Genomic DNA, 27,479 nt, shown 5'->3' on the forward strand with positions numbered 1-27,479 from the left:
AAGGGCACTCACAGCCTTTTTTTAAGTCCTTGGAATTCCCCTGTACTTGTTGTAAGAAAGAAATCTGGAAAATGGAGGATGTGGACTAATTTAAGAAAAGTAAATGAACAGATGGAAACTATGGGAACTCTTCAGCCTGGACTTCCATCTTCTACTCAATTGCCTAGAGAATGGCTTTTTGGGTTATAGACATTAAGGATTGTTTCTATTCTATCCCTCTAGATAAGGAGGATATGAAAAGATTTGCCTTTTCAGTGCCCAGTGTTAACTTAGCTGAGCCTTATAAAATATATGAATGGACAGTTTTGCCATAGGGAATGAAAAACAGCCCTATTATGTGTCAAATGTATGTTGCTGCTGCTCTTACTACAGTAAGAAAAGCATTTCCAAAAGTAATGTTATTACATTACATGGATGGTATATTGGGATGTGCACCTGAGGAGCAAATGTTAGAAACATGTCTACAAAAGACCATAGAAACACTAAGGAACTACAAATTGTATATAGCTCCAGAAAAAAGTTCAAAGACATGCTCCTTTTCAATATTTAGGATATGAAGTATGCTCTAAGGTGCTTACAATACAAAAACTTTCCTTAAGAATAGAGAATCTAATCACCTTAAATGACTTTCAGAAATTGATAAGAGATATCCAATGGATGCATCCAGTGTTAGGCTTGACTACCTATCAATTGCAATAATTGTAAGGCATTTTAAGGGGAGACAGGGTGTAATTTTCTGTTTCTAGATTTAATTATTCCCTTGGAGAAGGATTTCTTAGGGACTTTCTGTGAGCAGCCTTAGTTTCAGTTCAATTATTTTTAGAAAACAGTCTTCTGTTTCTGTTCAAGGAAAATATTTAGAGAGCATTATCAAGGTTATGAAAAACCAAAGCTGCCTTCCCAGAACCTCTCCAAAGAGATCTGAACCCAGAGAATGATTTTATTCTAGAGACAACAGAAGATTTACATTTGGCACCCAACGAGGGGCAAAGACTTTTGCTTATCCTGACTAGGACTGATTCTGAGCCCTTCAGAGGAGCTAACCCGGACCTTGACATTTTGGCACCCGAACAGGGTCAGAGAATATCCTGATTCCAGTGGAAAAGCTTCTGATCCATATCTCAGTGGAAAAGTCTCTCTGACCCAGAAATAAGTGGGGAGAAAATCTAGAATTCTTCTGTTCCGATACTTGTTTATTTTGTGAAGAAAAGTAAAGAGAAGACATAATAAAGGAGAAGAGAAGGAGGAGGGGAAAGAGAAGGAAGTAATAGTAGGAGAACAATAACAACAAGAAGAAAGAGAAGAAGAAGAAGAAGAAGAAGAAGAAGAAGAAGAAGAAGAAGAAGAAGAAGAAGAAGAAGAAGGAGAAGGAGAAGGAGAAGGAGAAGGAGAAGGAGAAGGAGAAGGAGAAGGAGAAGGAGAAGGAGAAGGAGAAGGAGAAGGAGAAGGAGAAGGAGAAGGAGAAGGAGAAGGAGAAGGAGAAGGAGAAGGAGAAGGAGAAGGAGAAGGAGAAGGAGGAGAAGGAGAAGGAGAAGGAGAAGGAGAAGGAGAAGGAGAAGGAGAAGGAGAAGGAGAAGGAGAAGGAGAAGGAGAAGGAGAAGGAGAAGGAGAAGGAGAAGGAGAAGGAGAAGGAGAAGGAGGAGAAGAATATGGAGGATGAGGAGAAAAAAGAGGAGGAGAAGAAGAAAGGGAAGAAGGCAACACACAAAATGAGAAGAAATGTTCTCCAAATGTATTCTCTACTAAGATGTAAGAAATTCAGCAGACAAAACAAGGTGAAAGAGGGATTTTGGGGAGATGAAAAGATCCTATTGGTGTTTTCTTTGAAGATATCAATTCATTTAGAGTATCCTGGAAAGAGATGTGTCAAAAGACTTTGAACTGACCATACACCTTACAAATAAAAGTATAGAGTATATAGTGCTTGTTGCCCTAGAAGATTAACTTATAGAATGTGTGTATTTGTATGTATAAGTAGGACAGATAGTAGAAATAGATAATGACTTGGGGCCAGATTGAAGCCAAAAGAGTATAGTAGAATTGTTTGTCTTTGGATAATTATAAAGCTCTTATTAATACCAGTATAATGCCAATATGAAAGGAGAACATGTAATAAAGTCTTCAATGTTTTTTTTTTTTTTTTAATTAATACATGGAGAGAACAATGGAAAGATACTTGGTAGCAATAAGCAGCTTACAATATTTTGAAAGGGACTTACGGCCAAGATGGCAGCATGGAGGCAGACAACTGCTTGAGCTCCTCGTTTTCTCTCAGAACTTACTTCATGACAAGCCTCTGACTTAATGCTTGACCCAGAAAGAAATCCACAAAATATTACCAAGAGAAGACATCCTTGAAAGTCGCCAGAAAAGGTCTGTGTTTGCTCAGGGGAGGGTCAATCAGATTGGGTGCAGACTGAGGGCAGGCAGCCAGAGCAAGACAGGCAGCTCACACAGCTCAGACCGGAGGGGGAGGGGTGTGATCTCTGCCGTTTCTGTGAAAGGGCTTTTGCCCCAGTGTGGATGCTCCGTCTTGGCAGCAAGCCAGGAGCGGCTGAGAAGGTGTAAACACCGGAGGTGAAGATTAAAACCCCGGAAAGCCAGCGTCTCTCAGAGCCCGGCCACCCCCAACCCCCACCTGGACTGACTCGGTGCGTTCTCAGAGCCTCAGAGCACAGACTCAGTACAGTCATTGCTGTTCTGTTAGTGCCTCTCTGCTGGCCTACCCCCAGTCTGTAGAGGAAGCCCATTAATACCATCCAGCCCCATCCCCCGCAAAACAGACCAATTGTTTCTCTTGTCAGTTTGTTTTCTTTGATTCCTACTCTGACAAAATGAACAAAAAATTCAAAAGGGCTCTAACCATTGACAGCTTCTGTGTGGAGAGGGAGCAGACTTCAAATGCTGAGGAGACTAGGAACAGACTGTCCCCAGATGTATCCCCTGGGAGGGATATAAGCTGCTCCTCAATACAAAAGAACCTCATAGAGGAAATCAAAAAGGCTCTCACAAGAGAGCTGGAAGAGAAATGGGAAAAGGAAAGGGAAGCTTGGCAAGAGAGCCTGAAGAAGTCATTCCATGCATTCAAAGACAGAGTGGATAAAGAAATCAAATCATTGAGAAACAAGATTAGTGAGCTGGAAAAGGTAAACAACTCCAAGGAAAACAGGATTAGTGAGCTGGAAAAGGTAAACAACTCCAAGGAAAACAGGATTAGTGAGCTGGAAAAAGAAATCAGCTCTCTAAAAAATAAAATGGATAAAATGGAAAAAAATTCCATAGAAGATAAAAACTCAATTGGACAATTACAAAGAGATATAAAAAAGTGAGTGAAGAAAATACATCATTGAAAATTAGACTGGAACAAGTAGAAATGAATGACTCAAGGAGAAACCAAGAGGTAGTCAAGCAAAACCAGAGAAATGAAACAATTGAAAAGAATGTCAAGTACCTTACCAAAAAGACAACAGACCTGGAAAACAGATCCAGGAGAGACAATTTGAGAATAATCGGACTCCCTGAAAAATGGGAGGAAAAAAAGAGCTTGGACACCATTTTCGAGGAAATTATCAAAGAGAACTGCCCAGACATTCTGGAAAAAGAGGGTAAAATAGACATTGAAAAAATTCATCAATCACCTACTGAAAGGGACCCTAAAATCAAAACGCCAAGAAATATAGAGGCCAAGTTCAAGAACCATCAGACAAAGGAAAAGATATTGGAAGCTGCTAGAAAAAACCAATTCAGATATGGAGGATCCACAATAAGGATAACCCAGGATCTAGCAGCGTCCACATTAAAAGAACAAAGGGCCTGGAACATGATATTCCGAAAGGCTAAGGAACTTGGTATACAGCCAAGAATAATTTACCCAGCAAGAATGAGCATCGTTTTCCAGGGAAGAAGATGGACATTTAATGAAATAAATGAATTCCATCTATTTTTAATGAAAAAACCAGACCTACATAAAAGGTTTGATCTTCAAATATAGAACACAAGAGATTTCTAAAAAGGTAAAAAGAAATCTTGAGAACTATACTTTTGTCAAAAAAATATGTAAAGAACATATGTACAATTTGTCTTAGAAACTAGAGGTGGAAAGGAGATTATATCATAAAAAGTGTAAAGTGGTGGTACTACATCTCATGAAGAGGCAAAGGTAACCTATTATATCTGAGAGAAAGAAAGGAGGGAGATGAACATAGCGTGTATCAATAGACATATTCGATTTATGGTGAAACTTCTTCCACATCATTGAAAAGTGAAAGGGAAGGAGTAAGCTAAGGGGAAGGGAATACAGTAATTGTGAGGAAAAGGGGTAAAATAATGGGAGGAACTTTAATGTGGGGGAGGGATACTAAAAAGGGAGGGCTGTGAAAAGCAAGTGGTGTTCACAAGTTTAATACTGGATAAGAGGGTAAAAGGGAAGGAAAGGGGAAAAGCAGAAGCAGGGGTTAATAGGATGGCAAGCAATATAGAATTAGTCCTTCTAACCATAAATGTGAAGGGGGCAAACTGCCTCTTAAAGAGGAAGCAGTTAGCAGACTGGATTAAAAGTCAGAATCCTACTATATGTTGTTTACAGGAAACACACCTGAAACAGGATGAGACATTCAAACTAAAAGTAAAAGGGTGGAGCAGAATCTATTATGCTTCAGGCAAAACCAAAAAAGCAGGAGTAGCCATCCTCATCTCAGATCAAGCAAAAACAAAAATTGATCTGATTAAAAGAGATAAGGAAGGGCATTATATCTTGCTAAAGGGCAGCATCAATAATGAAGCAGTATCAATATTAAACATATATGCACCAAGTGGTGCAGCATCTAAATTCTTAAAAGGGAAATTAAGAGAGCTGCAAGAGGAAATAGATAGCAAAACTATAATAGCGGGAGATCTCAACCTTGCACTCTCAGAATTAGATAAATCAAACCACAAAATAAAAAAGAAAGAAGTAAAAGAGGTAAATAGAATACTAGAAAAGTTTGATATGATAAATCTTTGGCGAAAGCTAAATGGAGACAGAAAGGAATATACTTTCTTCTCAGCAGTTCATGGAACCTATACAAAAATTGATCATATACTAGGGCATAAAAACCTCAAAATCAAATGCAGTAAGGCAGAAATAGTAAATGCATCCTTTTCAGACCATAATGCAATCAAAATAACATTTAATAAAAAGCCAGGGGAAAATAGACCAAAAAATAATTGGAAACTAAATAATCTTATACTAAAGAACGATTGGGTAAAACAGAAAATCATAGACATAATTAATAACTTCACCCAAGAAAATGACAATAATGAGACATCATACCAAAATGTGTGGGATACAGCCAAAGCAGTAATAAGGGGAAGTTTTATATCTCTACAGGCCTACTTGCATAAAATAGAGAAAGAGAGGGCCAATGAATTGGGCTTACAACTAAAATTGCTAGAAAAGGAACAAATTAAAAACCCCCAGACAAACACAAAACTTGAAATTCAAAAAATAAAAGGTGAGATTAATAAAATTGAAAGTAAAAAAACTATTGAATTAATTAATAAAACTAAGAGTTGGTTTTATGAAAAAACCAACAAAATAGACAAACCCTTAGTAAACCTGATTAAAAAAAGGAAAGAGAAAAAGCAAATTGATATTTTTGAAAATGAAAAGGGTGAACTCACCACTAATGAAGAGGAAATTAGAACAATAGTTAGGAGCTACTTTGCTCAACTTTATGCCGATAAATTTGATAACTTAAATGAAATGGAAGAATACCTTCAAAAATATAGCTTGCCCAGATTAACAGAGGAAGAAGTAAGTAGTCTAAATAGTCCCATCTCAGAAAAAGAAATAGACCAAGCTAATAACCAACTTCCTAAGAAAAAGTCCCCAGGACAAGATGGATTTACAGGTGAATTCTACCAAACATTTAAAGAACAACTAACTCCAATGCTATGTAAACTATTTGAAAAAATAGGGATTGAAGGAGTCCTACCAAATTCCTTTTATGACACAGACATGGTACTGATACCTAAACCAGGTAGATCGAAAACTGAGAAAGAAAACTATAGACCAATTTCCTTAATGAATATTGATGCTAAAATCTTAAATAAGATATTAGCAAATAGACTTCAGAAAATCATCCCCAGGATAATACACTATGACCAAGTGGGATTTATACCAGGAATGCAGGGCTGGTTTAATATTAGGAAAACTATTAGTATAATTGACCATATTAATAATCAAATTAATAAAAAACCATATGATCATCTCAATAGATGCAGAAAAGGCATTTGATAAAATCCAACATCCATTCCTACTAAAAACTCTTGAGAGTATAGGAATAAATGGACTATTCCTTAAAATAATAAGGAGCATATATTTAAAACCTTCAGTAAACATCATATGTAATGGTGATAAACTAGAACCTTTCCCTGTAAGATCAGGAGTGAAACAAGGTTGCCCACTATCACCATTACTAGTCAATATAGTACTAGAAACCCTAACCTCGGCAATAAGAGCCGAGAAAGAGATTCAAGGAATTAGAGTAGGAAATGAAGAAATCAAATTGTCACTTTTCGCAGATGACATGATGGTATACTTAGAGAACCCCAAAGACTCTGCTAAAAAGCTATTAGAAATAATTCAGAATTTTAGCAAAGTCGCAGGATACAAAATAAATCCACATAAATCCTCAGGATTTTTATACATTACCAACACAATCCAACAGCAAGAGAACAAAGAGAAATTCCATTCAAAATAACAGTCGATAGTATAAAATATTTGGGAATATATCTACCAAAGGAGAGTCAGGAATTATATGAGCAAAATTACAAAACACTTGCCACAAAAATAAAGTCAGATTTAAATAATTGGAAAGACATTCAGTGTTCTTGAATAGGCCGAGCGAATATAATAAAGATGACAATACTCCCCAAACTAATCTATTTATTTGGTGCTATACCAATCAGACTCCCAAGAAACTATTTTAATGACCTAGAAAGAATAACAACAAAATTCATATGGAAGAATAAAAGGTCGAGAATTGCAAGGGAACTAATGAAAAAAAAGTCAGAAGAAGGTGGTCTAAGTGTACCTGATTTAAAGCTATATTATAAAGCAACAGTCACCAAAACCATTTGGTATTGGCTAAGAAATAGACTAGTTGATCAGTGGCATAGGTTAGGTTCACAGGGCAAGATAGTGAATAAAAATAGCAATCTAATCTTTGACAAACCCAAAGATCCCAAATTTTGGGATAAGAATTCATTGTTTGACAAAAACTGCTGGCAAAACTGGAAATTAATATGGCAGAAACTAGGCCATGGACCCACATTTAACACCACATACTAAGATTAGATCAAAATGGGTCCAAGATTTAGGCATAAAGAACGAAATCATAAATAAATTGGAGGAACATGGGAGGGTTTACCTCTCAGACTTGTGGAGGAGGAAGGAGTTTGTGTCCAAGGGAGAACTAGAGACCATTATTGATCACAAAATAGAACATTTTGATTACACCAAATTAAAAAGTTTCTGTACAAACAAAACTAATGCAAACAAGATTAGAAGGGAAGTAACAAATTGGGAAAAAATTTTTACAGTTAAAGGTTCTGATAAAGGCCTCATCTCCAAAATTTACAGAGAATTGACTTTAATTTATAAGAAATCAAGCCATTCTCCAATTGATAAATGGTCAAAGGATATGAACAGACAATTTTCAGATGATGAAATTAAAACGATTTCCACTCATATGAAAGAGTGTTCCAAATCACTATTGATCAGAGAAATGCAAATTAAGACAACTCTGAGGTATCATTACACACCTGTCAGATTGGCTAAGATAATAGGAACAAATAACGATGAATGTTGGAGGGGCTGTGGGAAAACTGGGACACTGATGCATTGTTGGTGGAGTTGTGAAATAATCCAACCATTCTGGAGAGCAATCTGGAATTATGCCCCAAAAGTTATCAAAATGTGCCTACCCTTTGACTCAGCCATACTACTACTGGGCTTATACCCCAAGGAACTACTAAAGAAGGGAAAGGGACTTGTATGTGCCAAAATGTTTGTGGCAGCCCTTTTCATAGTGGCTAGAAGCTGGAAGATGAATGGATGTCCATCAATTGGAGAATGTTTGGGTAAACTATGGTATATGAATGTTATGGAATATTATTGTTCTATAAGAAATGACCAACAGGAGAAATACAGAGAGGCTTGGAGAGACTTACATCAACTGATGCTGAGTGGAACAAGCAGAACCAGAAGATCATTATACACTTCAACAATGATACTGTACGAGGATGTATGCTGATGGAAGTGGATTTCTTCAACATAGAGAAGAGCTAATCCAATTCCAATTGATTAATGATGGACAGAACCAGCTACATCCAGAAAAGGAACACTGGGAAATGAGTGTAAACTGTTATTTTTACCTTCTGAATCCAATTCTTCCTGTGCAACAAAAAATTCGGTTCTACACACATATATTGTATCTAGAATATACTGTAATATATTTAACATATATAAGACTGCTTGCCATCTGGGGGAGGGGGTTGGGGGAGGAAGGGAAAAAATCTGAATAGAAGTAAGTGCAAGGGATAATGTTGTAAAAAAATTACCCATGCATATGTACTGTCAAAAAAATTTTATAATTATAAAATAAAATTAAAAAAAAAAAAAAAGAAAATTCCCTGAAAAAAAAAAAAAACCAATATTTTGAAAGGGAAATTAAATAAAAAATGTCATCAAGGAATTTGTATGTTTGAAAAGAAGATGTTGGGATCACATGATGAGGGGAAGGATATCAGGTATGATAGGATTAAGTACTTGTCCAGGGCACATAGGTGGTAAGTATTTAAAGCCATTTTTGATAGGTCTTGCTAACCCTAGGCCCAGCATTCTATCTACTTGTACCATCTAGCTGCTTTATAAGTAGAATAGAAATAATTCCATTCCAAATAACATATATATATTTAACCAGAAGGAAAACTGTCATGGATGGCTCTCTCTGCATGAAAATTGATAGCAAACAAAAGCCAGAGATATGGTTTGTAGTTTAGAAGTATAGGACTCATCTGACTGGATTTTGTCCACCTTTTGGTGTGTCCCCCTGAACACTGTGAAACATACAGTCTGCATTGGAAAACAATGGTTCTTCACTTCCCCACTTTTCATGCCTGTAAGAACAAAGAACAGCTGTGTCTGTTGATTTAGACAGGAGTGATAATGGGACACAACAGTGGTATGTTAAAATTATACTGATTGAACACTCTGTTGCAGGTGACCTTCAGGCTGTGGGAAATGGTAATGTTCTGATCCTCTCTCAGTTGTAATCCTTTTCTGGGAGAAGATCTCATTTCTGTAAAATCTTTTCCTTTGTGAGCAGGTTTCTTGGGAAGCTTCTGGAGCCTTCAGCCAGAGCGAAGTAGAATTTTGAATCCTCTTCTTCCTGAATCCTGGCTCTGAATCTGCTCGAGCTTCCCTGAAGTTCTCCCAGGAAGTCTTGTTCTTCTCCCAGCTTAGATTCTCCTTCCAGACTGCCGTCTAAACTCAATCTCCCATTCTAGACTGACTCCTTGCTCGACTGCCCTCCTCTTTTATCCTACCAGAGATTGGGCTAGTGAGAACTCCCAGGCACTTGTGGGAACTCCTACAGCCAATGAACTTGCTCCTTTTTGTAAACTCCTTTTCAGAACTTTTTTTAAAGGTATAAACTCCTTTTCAGAAGTCTAAAGGTGTAAACTCCTAAAGGTGTGAACTCTGAGCTAGAGAATTGTTTAGACAATCTGAGTTATCACCTTGTAATCCTAACAAGTTCAATAATCCCAAAATGCAGCCAGGAGTTAAAGTCCAGATCCTTTATTGTGACCTTCAAAATCCTGAATCTTTTCCTGGGTCCGATGATTAGCTTTCTTAGAGGTCTATCTCTCTCTTCGGTTCACGAGAGCTCTTGTCCCAATGCCTCCATCCAGAATGAAGGTTGAAATGGGAATGAATCTTCACTCTGAATCTCCGGAGAAGTTTTCCCAAAGTACTCCTTGGCCCTGAGAGCTTCTTGCTTATATGGTGCACACTGAGTATACACCAATCATTATATCATGAGGAAACCGTTATTTGTTATAGGATTAAATCAATGCTAAGTTAGATTTAATCATTGTCTCCTCAATTCCACTCAGTACCTTGTTTCAAGTTCTGGCCCATAACATTTCCTTGTAGGGTCCAATCAATCATACTGAATTAGATAATTATTGTCTCTATTCATTCCAGTGACTTAGCACCTTGTAAGAATCCTAACAATAGTGTTTTAAACTCACCACACCAGGTTACAAAAGAAGCTCATGAGTCTTGGAGAGAAATTGAACTGGCTTTATCCAATGTGATTGAAAGAGTCACTCAAAAACCCTGGGAAATATGAGTTTTTGATACAAAAAAGGCACCCACAGCAGTCTTTCATCAAGGATACATTGTGATACAGTGGGTGAACCTTCCAGCACAACCAACACAAAGCCTTTCTCCAGTACTTGTGGCTAGGATTTTATTAAAGGCCATTAAGCTAGCAGTACAATTATCTTGGATAAGACCTGACAAGATATACACCTTTTATACCAATGCACAACTTAATGTATGCTGTGAAACCATTCCAAAATGGCAAATTTTATTAGCCATGGCTCCAAATTTTACACACGGGTCTCCATTAAAGATAACCAGACTATTAAATAATTGGGGATGAATTCTTGAAGAAAAGGTTTCTAAAGTTCCTCTTAAAGGACCAACTATCTTTACAGATGCATCCAAACATTATATTTGTGCTGTATACTCTCATGACTTAAATATAAAGAGAGTAATCAGAACTTCTTTTCAGTCCACTCAGCAGAATGAATTATATTCAATCATTCTAGCTCTTATTTATTGTCCAGGAGATATAAATATAATATCTGATTCAGCCTATTCAGTAGGTGTGGTACAAAGTATTGCCGCAGCCCAAATATAATTTGTAGCTTCTAATATATATCAGCTCTTTAAGGAACTTCAAGATCAAGTGATAAAGCACCCAGGCAAGATGCATATATTGCATGTCTACTCTCATAGTGGATGTCCAGGTCCTATTTTTGATAGTAATTCAAAGACAGATAGCCTTCTAACTATGTTAGCCAATACTCTATTTCAGGAAGCCCAAGAATCTCATTCTAAATGTCATGTTATCTAAATATCATATTGAGCTTTACATCTGCAGGTAGAGATAGGAAAAGAAGAAGCTAGGAGCATAGTAAAAGACTGTACAACTTGCCTTCCTTTCTATGCTCCTACACTCCCTCGAGGGAAAAAACCTTGTGATTTGAGACTAAATGAAATTTGGCAAATGGCGATCAATCATAAATCTTTTGGTCATGTGTCTTTTAACCATATTGTAGTAGACACCTTTTCAAAATTTACTTTTGCAATACCAGCAGCAAAAGAGACAGCCCAAGTGGTCACAGAATTCCTTATACAAGCATTTGCAATTATGGGTGTGCCACAAGCAAGTGCATATACTTCTAAACATTTTGCACACTTTTGTTCACAGTATCAGATTTTATACACCACATTATATACCATTTAATCCTCAAGGACAGGCAATAATAGAGAGGAGAAACAGAGACATCAAGACACACTTCCAAAAACAAAAGAAAGGGAGAGTCACAGGTAACTCTAGAGAACTTCTAAATTTAGCTCTTTATACAATTAAATTTTGATTTTTGACAAAGATGCACTGGCTCTGGCAGACAGGTTTTAAATCCCACCAGAAGGGGCAATGTCCAGTGAGAGCAGCTCCACTATTTTTAGATAATCACCAGATGATATGGAAAGATCTAGAAAGTGGTGAATGGAAGTGACCAGATAGGTTAACTGCTTGGGGGAAAGGATTTGCTTGTATCTCTACAGGTGGAGAAGGAATCAGATGGGTGCCAATGAGCCATATTCACCTTGTCCATCAGAGAGAGATGGAGCAGACCCTTGAAACATTGTGTAGTTCCATCACTGACTGTGCTCACCACTGAAAGAGCTTGGGAGTTATAGCAATTGACTCATGGACATCAAAAATGGTTAATGAGACTGATGCAGGACTTCAAAATCCTCAGGAATCATTGGAATCCCTGAGACATGAAAAGATTGCTGCAGGACTTTAAAAAAACTCAGGAATCAATGGATTCCCTGAGACATGAAAAGATTGTTGTAATATTTTAAAAATCTCAGGAATCATTGGATTCCCTGAGATATGATAAGATTGTTGTAGGACTTGAAAATCTATAGGAATCATTGGATTCCCTAATACATAAAAAGACTGTGCAGGACTTCAAAAACTTGCAGGGATTATTGGATTCTCTGAAATGTGAAGTAATGGACAAAAGATTGGGTTTGCACTATCTCTTGGTTGCTGAAGGAGGCGTATGTGTGATTGTTATTTACATACTCTCCTTCTAGGACTTCTGAAAATTTTTTACAATACCATGATGATTCATATTGTTTGTTATATTACTACTTGCATGTACAAGTCATGTTTGTTACACCACATTGAGTCTGCACTGGCTGTGGGGAGAGTCATCACTACTAGCCTGTGCTTTATTGCTATGTTCATATGTAATACCTCCCACACTGATGGGTTTGTGTATACCTGCTTCTAGTAAGACCCTTCAGCCCAGAATAACTGGTTTGACTTCCCACTTCTCTTTTTTTTTCTTCTCTCCTCCTGAGAAGTAAGGGAGGGTGTGATCATATCCTCTTTTAGTGCTTTCACCTCCCTTCCTGAGAAGTTTGGGGGAGGGGAGGTATAATCCCCTCCTTTTTGGTGTTTTCACACCCTTTCCTGAGAAGTCAAGGAGGTTGTGATCACCTCCTTTTTGGGGTTCTCACCTCCCTGAGAAGTCAGGGAGGGTGGGACCACCTATATTCTAAAACAAAGGAAAGCAGAAGATATAGAAGGCTGAAACTCCAAAAAGGTATGCTAGAATCAGACAACTAAGCACTTAAGGCTAATTATCTATTAGATGTGAGACAATGACTCTATTAGCATATGTTTGGATAAATGGCTCTTCTCACTGTTGGTGCTTGCTGAATATTTAGTGTTAAGATAATCAGAGGCAAGAATTGGAGGGGGAGGGAGATAGGCAGAGTCAGTTGGCAGCAGGACAAGGAGGAGAGAGGTGAGGACTTAGGACTTGATAGGATTTTTGGCAAGCCTCATGGCAGTTTGCCTACCTCCTTCACTTCTCCCCCTAAAGATCAAGGACTTTAATTCATCCTGATTCTGGCTGACCCTGAAGCCCTCTAGGGAGCTAGCCCATACTTTACATATGAGAAAGAATGATACCCTGAGAGAAGATGAAAAAAGGGTAGAATAGTGGAAATTTTCTCACACAAAAGAAACATACAAATAAGAGCTTTTATAGTAAAGAAGGAAATGTTAAAAAAGAAAGGAAATATATGAACCTCTTCTATTGTTTTTCTTTTTTTTAATTAATTTTATAATTATAAAATTTTTTGACAGTACATATGCAGGAGTAATTTTTAATAACATTATCCCTTGTATTCATTTTTCCAAATTTTCCCCTCCCTCCATCTACTCCCTCTCCTAGATGACAGGCAATCCCATACATATTACACGTGTTACAGTATTATCTAGATTCAATATATGTGTGTAAAACCAATTTTCTTGTTGCATGTTAAGAATTGGATTCCAAAAGTATAAGTAACCTGGGTAGAAAGACAGTAGTGCTAACAGTTTACATTCAATTCCCAGTGTTCCTTCTTTGTCCATCATTGATCAACTGGAAGTGAGTTGGATCTTCTTTATGTTGAAGATATCCACTTCCATCAAAATATATCTTCATACAGTATTGTTGTTGAAGTGTATAGTGATCTTCTGGTTCTGCTCATTTCACTCAGCATCAGTATGAACCTCTTCTAAATTGGTTCAAAGAGGAAAAGGGGTGGAAGGAAGGAAGGAGTGAAGGAAAAAGGGGGAGGAAGAGAAAAAGAGGGAGCAAAGGAAGGAAGAAAAGAAGAAAGAAGGAAGAAAGAAAATAAATTGGATATAGAAATCTATTTTACCCTAAAGGGAAAGAGGAGAAGAGAAAAAATGTTAGAGGAAGGGCAACTAAAGAGAAGGTATTTAAAAGAAGATGCAATGGCAGATTTTAAAGGAAGGACCTGATAAAAAGGAAGTGAAAAGTATAAACTGAAGAAAATGGGATGGGGGAAATTTCCAATTGTACTCATAACTGGGAACATGAATAGGATAAATGTACCCATAAAACTAAAGGATTTGATTGATTAGAATTATTAGAAATCAGAATTTAACAATTTATTGTTTACAAGAAACAGAATTGAAACAGAGACACACAGAGTTAAAATGAGCTTCAGCTGAAGAACAAACAGGTAGTAATAACAATCATGATCTCAGACAAAGCAAAAGTAAAAAAAAAAAAAAAAAAAACTAATTAAAAAATATAAGCAGGGAAATTAAATTTTGCCAAAAGACACTACAGAAAATTAACTAACATCAGTACCAAACCTAAACACACCAAATGGCATATCATCCCAAATCTTAAAGAAAATGTAACATGAATTCCAAGAGAAAATAGAAAATAAAATTATCCTAGTGAGGAATCTCAACTGCCCCTTCTCAAAGCTAGATAAATCTAACCATAAAATAAATAAGAAAGAAGTTAAAGAAATGAATAAAATCTTAGAAAAGTTAGATATTATAGACCCCTAGAGAAAACTAAATAGAAATAGAAAAAGCATGCCCTTTTTCTACTTTGTACATGGCAGCCTCACAAAAATTGATTATGTTTTAGGGCATAAAAATGTTACAAACAAATAAAGAAAATATCAAATGCACCCTTTTGGGATCAAAATGGCATTCTATAAAGGGCCTTGTAAACATAGAATAAAATTAAATATAAATTAAATAATCTAAGCCTAATTAATGAGTGAACCAAACAACGATCATAGAAACTATCAACAATTTCATTAAGGAGAATGAGAACAGTGAGACAACATATCAAAATACGTGGGATTCCATCAAAGTAGTATATCCAGAAAATGTTGTACCTCTAACACTTATATCAATAAAAAGAGAGCATGCACATCAATGAACTGTACATTCAACTAAAAACAAAAATATAACAAACTAAAAATTCTCAAACACAAAAAAGAAATTCTTAAAATCAAAGATGAGGTTTTAAAAATTGAGAGTAAAAAATGAACTAATAAACAAAACTGAGCTGGTTTTATGAAAAAACCTAAACCATATTTTTTAAATGGCTAATTTGATGTTTAAGAAGAAAACAAAATTATCACTATCAAATCTTAAAAGAATGAATATACAACCAATAAAAATGAAATAAAAGTAATTATTAGGTATTGACTTGCTCAATTATATGCCAATAAAACTGAAAATCTAAATGAAATAAATGAATATTTACAAAAAATATGAATGATTTGGATTAACAAAAGAAGAAAAAATAGATAACAATCTCTATTTTAGGAAAAAGAAATTGAACATACCATAAATCACCTCTTTAAAACACAACAAAACAAAACCCAGGACCAAGCATATTCACAAGAGAATTTAAAGAAAAAAATTAAAGAAAAATCAATTCCAATAATATGTAAACTATTTGGAAAGTCAGTAAGGAAGAATTCTATCAAATTCCTTCTATCATACAAATAGGTTTTGATGCCCCAATTAGGAGAAGAAAAAAAAAAAAGAAAGAAAACTATATATTAATTTCTTTAAAGAATATCAATGCAGAAATAAAATATCAGCAAGGAGACTAGAGCAATCATGAAGATCATATACTGTAATCTTGTGGGATCTATAGCAAGATTATAATTCTAGTCAAAATTGACCATATCAATAATCAAAACAACAAAAGCATATGATTATACCAATAAATGTCAAAAGGGCTTTAAATAAAATACAGCACCCATTCCTATTAAAAAGAGTAGAAATCACAAAAATAAATAAAGCTTTTCTTTTTTCTTTTTAAATTTCTTTAGTATTTTCTACAGTTATATGTAAAAACAATTTTAACATTCTTTTAAAACTTTTAGTTCCAAATTCTCTTACTTCCTTCTTTCCCATACCCTCACTGAGAAGGCAAAAAATACAATATAGGATGGTCATGCAAAATATTTTCATATTAGTCATATTGTGAAAAGAAACTATAGGCAAAAAAGAAAAATAAGGAAAGTTGTTTGCTTTTAAGTATGCTTCAATCGGTATTCAGGCACCACCATTTCTTTCTCTGGGAATGAATAGCATTTTTCATCAGTTCTTCAGAGTTGTTTTGGATCACTGTATTATTGAAAATAGCTATCATTCACAATTAATTATCTTACAATATTACTGTTACTTTGCACACAGCACATGTTACTTTGTATCAGCTTATTTAAGACTTTCCAAGTTTTTTGTTATGCTGTTTATTATCTTACAGTACAGTAATATTTCATCACGGTAATGTACCACAATTTGTTGAGCCACTCCCCAAATAATGGGTATCCCCTTAATAGCCAATTTTTGGTAACCAAAAAGAGTTGCTATAAATATTTTTGTACATATAGATCCTTTTCCTTGTTCTTAAATCTCTTTTTCGAATACAGATCTAGTAGTGATATTGATAGGTCAAAGATCCTGCATGGATTTATAGTCCTTTGGGCATAGTTGAAAATTACTCTATGGAATGGTTGAATCAGGTCACAACTCTACCAATAAGGCATTAATATCTTATTTTTTCAAATGGTCCCTCCACTCTAGTCATTTTCTTTTTTTCTCCTATTAGCCAATCTACTAAAAATTAGGCTAGTACCTCAGAATTGTTTTAATTTGCATTTCTCCACTCAATAATAAGATCATTTTTAAAAATATGGCTATAGATAGCTTTGATTATTACATCTGAAAAACTGCTCACATCTTATGAGTTATAAGTATCATCTTCCCATGTAGGAATGTAAACGATTCAGTTCCTCATGATTTCCCTTTCCCAATTACCTTTTTTATGCCTCCCTAGAATCTTGACATTTGAAAGTCATATTTTCTATTCAGATCTGGTCTTTTCATCAAGAATACTTGAAAGTCTTATATTTTATTGAATATCTATTTTTCCCCTGAAATTTATCAATTTTTTTCTGGGTAGGTAATTCTTGTTTGTAATCCTAGCTCATTTGTGCTCTGGAATATCATATTATAAATCCCCCCAGTACCTTAATGTAGAAGTTGCTAAATTTTATGGTATCCTGATGATGGCTCCATGATACATGAATCATTCTTTCTGGCTGTTAGCAGTATTTTCATGTTGACCTGGGAGCTCTGAAATTTGTTTATAATATTTCTGGAGGTTTTCCTTTTGGGATCTCTCTCAGGAATTATTAGGTGGATTTTCATAGCTTTTCATAGCTTTCAGGTACTCCAATATTTTAAAAATTATCTTTCCAGGATCTATTTTTCAGATCAGTTGTTTTTCCAAAGAGATATTTCACATTTTCTTCTCTTTTTTCTTTCTTTTGATTTTGTTTGATTGTTTTTTAATTTATTTGTTTGTTTGTTTTTGTTTTTTGTTTTCCTAAGGCTGGGGTTAAGTGACTTGCCCAGGGTCACACAGCTAGGAAGTGTTAAGTGTCTGAGACCAGATTTGAACTCTGGTCCTCTTGAATTCAGAGCTGGTGCTCTATCCACTGCACCACCTAGCTGCCCCCTGTTTCTTATTTTCTTATAAACTCATTAGCTTCCATTTGGTTAATTCTAATTTTTCAGCAATTATTTTCTTCAATGAGCTTTTGAAACATTTTTCCCGCCTTTGGTCAATTCTGCTTTTTAAGATGTTTTTCTCCTCATTGGCTTTTTTTTTGGGGGGGGGTGCTCTTTTATCATTTGGCCTAATCTGTTTTTTCTTATCTATCTATCTGTCTATTCAATATTTTCCCCAGTTATGTTACATTAAAAATGATCTTTTGTTTTCACATTTGTTTTTAAATCTTTCAGTTCTATGTTTTCTCCCTTATCATCATCACAATTAAGAAACTTCATTTGAAATTATGTAAAACATTCCCATCAAAGTCAAGTTGTGAAAGAAAAGAGATCTCTCATCCTAATGAAAATAAAAACCCTCAAGGAAAATTAAGTTAAAAATAAAGAAAGGGGGGGGGGAGAATAGAGAATGCTTCAATCTTTATTTAAATACAATCAGTTCCTTCTTTGGGTATGGATAGGATTTTAGATCATAAGTCCTTCAAAGAAGTTGTGGATGATTATATTACTAAGAATAACAAAGTCATTTACAGTTGGTCATCTAAGAACACTGCTATTACTTTGTATACAGTAAATTTCACTTTATTCATAGAAGATTTTCCAGAAGTTTTTTTTTTTTTCCTCAGAGCATCCTACTCATTATTTCTCAGAGAGCAATAATATTCCATCAGAGAAACTTGCTTCAAAAAAAATGTTTTACAATTACTGATTGTATTTCCTCCCATTTATTCTCTCTTTCCTTTCATCCAATCCCTCTTTAAAAGTGTTTTGCTACTGACCACTTCTTCTACTAATATACCCACCTGTGTGCTGGCTCTCTCTCTCTCTCTCTCTCTCTCTCTCTCTCTCTCTCTCTCTCTCTCTCTCTCTCTCTGTGTGTGTCTGTCTCTCTCTGTCTCTCTCTGTCTCTCTCTTGCTCTCTCTCTCTCTCTCTCTCTCTCTCTCTCTCTTTCTCTCGCTCTCTCTTTTCTGAGGCAATTGAGGGTTAAGTGACTAGTCCAGGGCCACAGAATTAGGAAGTATTAAGAGTCTGAGACCATATTTGAACTTTGGTCCTCCTGACTTCAGGGCTGGTGTTCTATTCACTGTACCACCTATCTGCCCCCATATGTCCTCTCTTTTATTACCTTCTTCCTCTTCCCATATGCCTTTTCCCTCCTATTTTCCTGTAGGGTAAGACAGATTTCTATACATCTATTGAGTATATATGCTATTTCCTACTTGAGCCAATTTAGATAACACTCACCCCCTTCCCCCACCACTGTAAAAGCTTTTTCTTGACTCTTTTTTTTAATGGCAGATAATCTGCACCATTCTACTTCTCCCTTTCCCTTTCTCCTACATTCCTCTATACCCCCTTAATTTCATAATTTTTCAAAGATGTTATCCCTTCATATTAAACTCACATCCATGTTCTCTGTCTTTATATACTCCTTCTAACTGTCATAGTAATGAAAGTGTTTTAATGAGTTACAAGTATCCTCCCATGTAGGAATGTAAATAGATAAACCTTATTAAGTCCCTTATGAAATCACTTTCATGATTACTTCCTTATGTTTCTTTAGAGTCCTATATTTGAAAATCAAGTTTTCCATTCAGCTCTGGTCTTTTCATCCTAAAGCTTGAAAGTTCCCTGTTTCATTGAATGACCACCCTTTCCAATGAAAAGTTATATTATTTTTTGCTGGGTAGGTGACTCTTGGTCACAATCCTCACTCTATTGCTCTCTGGAAGATTATATTTCAAGCCCTCTGGTCCTTTAATGTAGGAGCTGTTAAATTTTGTTATCCTGGGGGCGGAGCCAAGATGGCGGAGAAGAAACACACGACTCAGTGAACGTCCTCACTCCCTCACAACCAATTAGATAAATTAAGTCTCAAAATTAGCTCAGGACTGATAGATACCACAAGGACTGGAAGCACGACTTACCAGCTGAAGAGAATCTGGAGTTTCAACAGGAAAGGTCAGTTCTCAGGGGAGGAATAAGAAAGACCAGCACAGACGGTGGGGTAGGGGCACACTGCGCCCATTGCGCTGGGAAGGGCTCTGGGATCAGAGAAGCCACTGAGGTAAAGGAATCTGGCACAGGCTGTTAGCTCTTCTCTGCTAATTATTTAGCAGTTCAGAAGAGAAAGCCAAAATATTTTAAAACTCAGATTAGATTTTCCCCGGACCCTGGGGGTGACTCAACAGACTCAGCACCAGGGGGTGTGGCCTCAGCTACCACCTGAGAATAGTTAAGAGATTGACAAGTGGGTGGATACGGCCCAAGGCAACACACACTGCCTAGCTTAGCTGGAGGGAGTGGAACTCAGCTCCAGGAAGTCCCAGAGAAGCGGAACCTTCGGTTTCTGGCAGACACTTCCAGTTTGAGCGCAGGGGCTTCTCACGTCACCTGCTGCAGACATCCACTCCTCACCCGGACACATAGGCTGGGCTTCCTGCTGTCTTCACTATTCTACGCCCTCGAAGCACAGTAGTGCTAATCACCTCTGAGGCACTTCCAGGGAGGGGGTGGGGAACTCTCTCCCAGAGCTCTCTCTTAGCTCAGGCTCAGGAGCTGCTGCATCCATCCGGTCTGGGAGGAAGCTGGTAAAGAAGTAAATAATTTCCTACCCCAGAGACAGACCCCAAAAGATTTTTTTTAAGTATGAGCAAAAAAGCTAGAAAAACCATAGATTCCTTCTATACAGAGAAAGAGCGGGTATCCAACCCCGAGGAAGTTGACAGCAGAGAATCAGATAACAACCTAAAGGGGAACGATTCCTGCCCCCCATCACATAACTCTCTCCTAGAAGAAGCTCTTAAAAAATTGAGGGAGATCGAAGAAAAATGGGGAAAAGAAAGGGAAGTTATGATAGAGAATAACAACGTCCTGAAATTGGAGTTGGAAAAAATAAAGAATTCACAGGAGATGCAGGGAAACAAAATTAGTGAATTAGAAAAGGTTAAAAAAACACAGGAAAGTAGGATTTCTGAATTGGAAAAGATAAAAAAAGTCTCAAGAAAATAGAATTTCTGAATTGGAAAAAGAAAATAATTCTCAAAAAAAAAATTAGGGAAATGGAAAAAAACTCAATAGAGCAAAATAATTCATTTAAAAACGAAATTGGGCATTTACAAAAAGAACTAAAAACTGTGAAAGAAGAAAATAACTCCTTAAAAGTCAGGATGGAACAAATAGAAATGAATGATTCACAGAGAACCCAAGAATCAGTCAAACAAAACAAAAAAAAATGAGAAGCTGGAGAACAACGTCAAATACTTACTGGGAAAATCTATAGACCTGGAAAATAGATCTAGGAGAGATAATCTGCGGATTATTGGACTTCCAGAAAACTATGACCAAAAAAAGAGCCTAGATTCTATTTTACAGGAAATTATCAAAGAGAACTGTCCAGAGATAATAGAAACAGAAGGGAAAGTAGATGTGGAAAGAATTCATCGAACTCCTTCTGAAATAGACCCTAAAAAAAGAACACCACGGAATATTGTGGCTAAGCTGCAGAATTACCACACAAAGGAGAAAATCCTGCAAGCAGCTAGAAAAAAACAATTTAAATACCAAGGTGCCACAATAAGGGTCACCCAAGATCTGGCTGCCTCCACATTAAAAGATAGAAGGGCCTGGAACCTGATATTCCGAAAGGCAAAAGATCAAGGACTGCAACCAAGAATGAACTACCCAGCTAAGTTTAGCATCTTTTTCCATGGAAGAAGATGGTCATTCAATGAAACAGAGGAATTCTATATGTTTCTAAGAAAAAAACCAGACTTAAACAAAAAATTTGATCTACATCCACAAGACTGAAGAGAAACAGAAAAAGGTACACAGAACCCTTGAGAACTGTAACTCTGTTGTGGGTATATAAAAAATACTCAAGGATAATTTAATTTTACTGATATAAAAGAAAAAAAGGGGGGTGTGGTAAAGGGAAGGAGGTCGGTTCAGAAAAAGGGGAAGGAGTGATAAAAAGAGGGAAACTACATCCCAGGAAGAGACATAGAAAATACACCATATCTGAGGGAACTTAGTGAGGGGGAGAATCATTGTGTGAATCTTACTCTCATCAGAAGAGGCTCAAAGAGTAATTAATTAACATATTTGTTTTTCAGAAAATTTTCTCTCACCTCATTAAAAGGGGGGAGAGGAAAAGGGGAAAGGAAAAGGAGAATAAGTGAAGGGACTTGGAGGGAGGGGGGAGGGATCCTAAAAAAAAAAAAAAAAAAAAAAAAAAAAAGAGGGAGGGTTGCGCGTCACAAGGGGGGTCTGTAAATTAAATATCGGGGAGGGGGATCAGGGGGGTCAAGGGAAAAAAGTATAATCTGGGGATAATACGATGGCAGGAAACACAGAATTAGTAATTTTAACTGTAAATGTAAATGGGATGAACAATCCCATCAAACGGAGACGGATAGCAGATTGGATCAAAAAGCAGAACCCTACAATATGTTGTCTACAGGAAACACACTTAAAGCAGGGAGATACATACAGAGTAAAGGTAAAAGGTTGGAACAGAGCCTATTATGCTTCAGGTAAAGCCAAAAAAGCAGGGGTAGCTATCCTTATCTCAGATCAAGCAAAAGCAGAAGTAGATCTCCTTAAAAAAGATAAGGAAGGAAACTATATCCTGCTGAAAGGTAGCATAAATAATGAAGCCATATCAATACTAAACATATATGCACCAAGTGGTATAGCATCTAACTTTCTAAAGGAAAAGTTAAGAGAACTGCAAGAAGAAATAGACAGTAAAACTATAATAGTGGGAGATCTCAACCTTGCACTCTCAGATTTAGACAAATCAAACCACAAAACAAACAAGAAAGAAATTAAAAAAGTAAATAGAACATTAGAAAAACTAGGTATGATAGACCTTTGGAGAAAACTGAATGGCAATAGGAAGGAATATACTTTCTTCTCAGCAGTTCATGGATCCTATACAAAAATTGACCATATATTAGGACATAAAGATCTCAAAATTAAATGTAGGAAGGCAGAAATAATAAATGCCTTCTTCTCAGATCACAATGCAATAAAAGCTACATTCAGTAAAAAGTTAGGAGTAAATAGACCAAAAAGTAATTGGAAACTGAATAATCTCATCTTAAAGAATGACTGGGTGAAAGAGCAAATTATAGAAACAATTAACAATTTCACCCAAGATAATGATAATGATGAGACATCATATCAAAATCTTTGGGATGCAGCTAAAGCAGTAATAAGGGGAAATTTTATATCTTTAGAGGCTTATTTGAAGAAAATTGAGAAAGAGAAGATTAACGAATTGGGCTTACAACTTAAAAAGCTAGAAAAAGACCAAATTATAAACCCCCAACCAAAAATTAAACTCGAAATACAAAAATTAAAAGGAGAAATCAATAAAATTGAAAGTAAAAAAACTATTGAATTAATAAATAAAACCAAGAGTTGGTTTTATGAAAAAGCCAATAAAATAGATAAACCTTTGGTAAATTTGATCAAAAAAAAAGAAAGAGGAAAATCAAATTGATAGTCTTACAAATGAAAAGGGGGATCTTTCCACCAATGAAGAGGAAATTAGAGAAATAATAAGGAGTTACTTTGCCCAACTTTATGCCAATAAATTTGATAACTTAAGTGAAATGGATGACTTTCTCCAAAAATATAGGCTCCCTAGATTAACAGAGGAGGAGATAAATTGCTTAAATAGTCCCATTTCAGAAAAAGAAATAGAACAAGCTATTAATCAACTCCCCAGGAAAAAATCCCCAGGGCCAGATGGATTCACATGTGAATTCTACCAAACATTTAAAGAACAATTAGCCCCAATGTTATATAAATTATTTGAAAAAATAGGGGATGAAGGAGTCCTACCAAACTCCTTTTATGACACAGACATGGTACTGATACCTAAACCTGGTAGATCGAAAACTGAGAAAGAAAATTAAGACCAATCTCCTTAATGAATATTGATGCTAAAATCTTAAATAAGATATTAGCAAAAAGACTTCAGAAAATCATCTCCAAGATAATACACTATGATCAAGTAGGATTTATTCCAGGAATGCAGGGCTGGTTTAATATTAGGAAAACTATTAATATAATTGACCATATTAATAATCAAATTAATAAGAACCATATGATCATCTCAATAGATGCAGAAAAAGCATTTGACAAAATCCAACATCCATTCCTACTAAAAACTCTTGAGAGTATAGGAATAAATGGATTATTCCTTAGAATAATCAGGAGTATATATTTAAGACCGTCAGTAAACATAATATGCAATAGAAATAAACTGCAATCTTTCCCAGTAAGATCAGGAGTGAAACAAGGTTGCCCACTATCACCATTACTTTTCAATATAGTACTAGAAACGCTAGCCTCGGCAATAAGAGCCGAGAAAGAGATTCAAGGAATTAGAGTAGGAAATGAGGAAATTAAACTATCACTTTTTGCAGATGACATGATGGTATACTTAGAGAACCCCAAAGACTCTGCTAAAAAGCTACTAGAAATAATTCAAAATTTCAGCAAAGTGGCAGGATACAAAATAAATCCACATAAATCCTCGGCATTTTTATATATCACTAACAAAATGCAACAGCAAGAGATACAAAGAGAAATTCCATTCCAAACAAATGTTGAGAGTATAAAATATTTGGGAATCCATCTACCAAAGAAAAGTCAGGAATTATATGAGAAAAATTACAAAACACTTGCCACAAAAATAAAATCAGATTTAAATAATTGGAAAGACATTCAGTGCTCTTGGATAGGCCGAGCGAATATAATAAAGATGACAATACTCCCCAAACTAATCTATTTATTTAGTGCTATACCAATCAGACTCCCAAGAAACTATTTTAATGACCTAGAAAAAATAACAACAAAATTCATATGGAAGAATAAAAGGTCAAGAATTGCAAGGGAACTAATGAAAAAAAACTCAGAGGAAGGTGGTCTAAGTGTACCTGATCTAAAGCTATATTATATAGCAGCAGTCACCAAAACCATTTGGTATTGGCTACGAAATAGACCGGTAGATCAGTGGAACAGATTAGATACAAAGGACAAAAAAGGGTACATCTATAGCAATCTAATCTTTGACAAACCCAAAGATTCCAACATTAGGGATAAAAATTCATTATTCGGAAAAAAACTGTTGGGAAAACTGGAAATTAGTATGGCAGAAATTAGATATGGATCCACACTTAACACCATATACCAAGATAAGATCAAAATGGGTCCATGATTTAGGCATAAAGAGGGAGATAATAAATAGATTAGAGGAACAGAGGATAATCTACCTCTCAGACTTGTGGAGGAGGAAGGAATTTATGACCAGAGGAGAACTAGAGATCATTATTGATCACAAAATAGAAGATTTTGATTACATCAAACTAAAAAGTTTCTGTACAAATAATACTAATGCAAACAAGATTAGAAGGGAAGTAACAAATTGGGAAAATATTTTTAAAAACAAAGGTTCTGACAAAGGTCTCATTTCCAAAATATATAGAGAACTGACCATAATTTATAAGAAACCGAACCATTCTCCAATTGATAAATGGTCAAAGGATATGAACAGACAATTCTCAGAGGAAGAAATTGAAACTATATCCACTCACATGAAAGAGTGTTCCAAATCACTACTGATCAGAGAAATGCAAATTAAGATCACTCTGAGATACCACTACACGCCTGTCAGATTGGCTAAGATGACAGGAACAAATAATGACAAATGTTGGAGGGGATGTGGGGAAATTGGGACACTAATACATTGCTGGTGGAGTTGTGAAAGAATCCAGCCATTCTGGAGAGCAATCTGGAATTATGCCCAAAAAGTTATCAAACTGTGCATACCCTTTGACCCAGCAGCGCTACTACTGGGATTATATCCCAAAGAAATACTAAAGAGCGGAAAGAGACATATATGTGCCAAAATGTTTGTGGCAGCTCTTTTTGTTGTAGCTAGAAACTGGAAAATGAATGGATGTCCATCAGTTGGAGAATGGTTGGGTAAATTGTGGTATATGAAGGTTATGGAATATTATTGCTCGGTAAGAAATGACCAGCAGGAGGAATATAGAGAGGCCTGGAGATACTTAAATCAACTGATGCTGAGTGAAATGAGCAGAACCAGAAGATCACTGTACACTTCAACAACAATACTGTATGGGGATGTATTCTGATGGAAGTGGAAATCTTCAACATAAAGAAGATCCAACTCACTTCCAGTTGATCAATGATGGACAGGGGTAGCTGCACCCAGAGAAGAAACACTGGGAGGGGAATGTAAATTGTTAGCACTAATATCTGTCTGCCCAGGTTGCATGTACCTTCGGATTCTAAAGTTTATTGTGCAACAAGAAAATGATATTCGCACACATGTATTGTACCTAGACTATATTGTAACACATGTAAAATGTATGGTATTGCCTGTCGTCGGGGGGAGGAAATAGAGGGAGGGGGGGTAAATTGGAAAAATGAATACAAGGGATAATATTATAAAATATATATATATATATATAATAAAAAAAAATTTTGTTATCCTGAATATTGCTCCACTACACTTGAATTTTTTCTTTCTGGATACTTTTATTATTTTCATTATTTGGCATTCCAGAATTTGGTTATAATATTTTGGGAGTTTGTATTTTGGGATCTCTTTGAGGAGATGAACAATGGATTCTTTTACTTTCTATTTTACCCTCTGGTTCCAGAATATGAGGACAGTTTTCCTTGATAATTTCTTGAAAGATATTTCTCAATGGGTGTGGGGAGAACTGGGAGGAACAACAAAACTTGGATTGAAAATAACAAAATAAAATTTAGCCTACAAAGTAAAAGGAATTAACTATCTCCAAATTATAGAAGGATTCTGAGATTCTGGAACCAGAAAGTAAAGGGCTGGATTATAAAAGAACTGAAACATGAACTGAATGTCTTAGAGAAAGCAGGAAAGAAAAAACAAAAGATAGTACTGATTTGTACCTGAGAAAGGAAATACCCAAGAGAGTTATCATCTCTAAAAGTATATAGGAACAGAAGACACAGACCAAGGGGCATCTCAAGAAAGGGTCTATTTTTCCACCAAGAGATACTCTGTGTATCTATCCACAGACATTATACTATAACATATTGCTTTGTGAGAAGCAACTATCTGGCAAAAAGAGATAGAGGACTAGGCATGGAGTTAAGAAGACCTGAGTCCAATTGTGGCCTCAGATACTTATTAGCTGTATAACCTTAGGCAAGTCATTTAATCTCTATTCAGTTTCCTCAATTATAAAATAGGAATAATAATAAAACCTACTTCACAGAGTTGTCCCAAAGATGATATGTAATAATATTTGTAACATACATAGTACAGTACCCTGCACATAGTAGGCTCTGTGTAAATGCTTTCTTTGCTTCCTTTTCCACACATTTATAGTAAATTTACCTCAATCACAAATAGGTCAGGAGTTAAGAAGAAACAGACAAGATTTTATCTATGTAAATGTAAATTTAGGCAAGATACAATCTCAAAGTGAATGTTAAAAAAAAAAATTCCCTAACTGGGTAGAAGGGCATGAGTGAAAACTCAGCAAATATCATTCACTTTGTAATTTTTCATCTAAAATAAACTCCCTAAAGCTAAAAGAAAGCCTTCAGCACCATCATATTGCTCCTAGGCTTAAAAGGATGTAAACATTATAATAAAATGTTACATTGGT

The 27,479-nt window shown here is 35.8% G+C and overlaps 1 protein-coding gene across 1 annotated transcript in view; it reads right to left on the bottom strand.

Annotated features, from left to right (window-relative positions):
- Window positions 1-27,479, bottom strand: part of LOC141549476 (uncharacterized) — a 228,049-nt gene that overhangs the window by 106,188 nt on the left and 94,382 nt on the right. The window lies entirely within an intron of this gene.

The sequence above is a fragment of the Sminthopsis crassicaudata genome, chromosome 1, assembly GCF_048593235.1.
Source record: "Sminthopsis crassicaudata isolate SCR6 chromosome 1, ASM4859323v1, whole genome shotgun sequence".
Taxonomy (NCBI): Eukaryota; Metazoa; Chordata; class Mammalia; order Dasyuromorphia; family Dasyuridae; genus Sminthopsis; species Sminthopsis crassicaudata.